At 36.1% G+C, this 839-nt stretch overlaps 1 protein-coding gene across 1 annotated transcript in view; it reads left to right on the top strand.

Moving 5' to 3' along the window:
- The first annotated feature begins 290 nt into the window (after positions 1 to 290).
- The window catches only part of LOC106875221 (acidic mammalian chitinase), a 36,875-nt gene continuing 36,326 nt past the window's right edge, over positions 291 to 839 (top strand). Inside the window, exon 1 of the mRNA XM_014923272.2 lies at positions 291 to 333. The gene's annotated coding sequence lies outside the window, so the exon portion shown is untranslated. The remainder of the gene's footprint in view (positions 334 to 839) is intronic.

The raw sequence follows: 839 nt of genomic DNA, 5'->3' as shown, positions 1-839 counted from the left end.
CCTCCCGTCTTTCTATTACATCTCTCTCTCTCTCTCTCTCTCTCTCTCTCTCCCTCTCACCCTCCTATTCTCCATCTCTCTCTCCTCTCACCTTCTTTCTCTCCATCTCCATCTCCCTTCCTTCCCTCCTTCTCTCTATCTCTTTCGTTCACACTTCCACCACCGTGTCAGTCTCTGCCTGTCCACCTCTTGGCGCAGATAGAAATAATTACTTACTAGTTAAAACATAGCCCGGTTTGATGCAAATCATAACAAGCTCGGACAACGGTTTTAACAGAAATAGTCTGTAACATAACTATCTCTAGAATTTCTAGTATGTCAGCAATGCTAGCAGTAAGTCAATGCTATTTTTTGTATGTTTTTGTTTGTTCTTTCTTCATTTTTTGTTTTGTTTTGGGGAGTTTGTTTTAGATAAGAGAAAAATCTTGCCTTTGTTATTTGTTCTAATGCAAGAACTCTATTCTGGAGATTGTCCAGAATAGATAGATAGATAGATAGATAGATAGATAGATAGATAGATAGATAGATAGATAACTGGAGAGGTAGATAGATAGAGGATCTATTTCAAAACGGGGGCACCAGTTTTCATTTATGTTTTATGTAGTGTTTTTGGTACCCAAAGACTTTCAAATTTCGTATACTTATCTATTTTGTGTTATAGAACAGAAAAAAAATTTTGTATTCGAATTTATTTCATGTAAAAAATTGTCTTATTTCGATAATTTCTACTAATCACTGACGTCTATTCAGTTGAAAACAGTTAGTGCTGTAACGGTGTATATCGTATTAATCCCCTAACCCTAACCCTAACCCTAACTAGACTGTTACAGAAATACGAC

The sequence above is a fragment of the Octopus bimaculoides genome, chromosome 11, assembly GCF_001194135.2.
Source record: "Octopus bimaculoides isolate UCB-OBI-ISO-001 chromosome 11, ASM119413v2, whole genome shotgun sequence".
Taxonomy (NCBI): Eukaryota; Metazoa; Mollusca; class Cephalopoda; order Octopoda; family Octopodidae; genus Octopus; species Octopus bimaculoides.
This window is presented reverse-complemented; position numbering and strand designations above follow the sequence as displayed.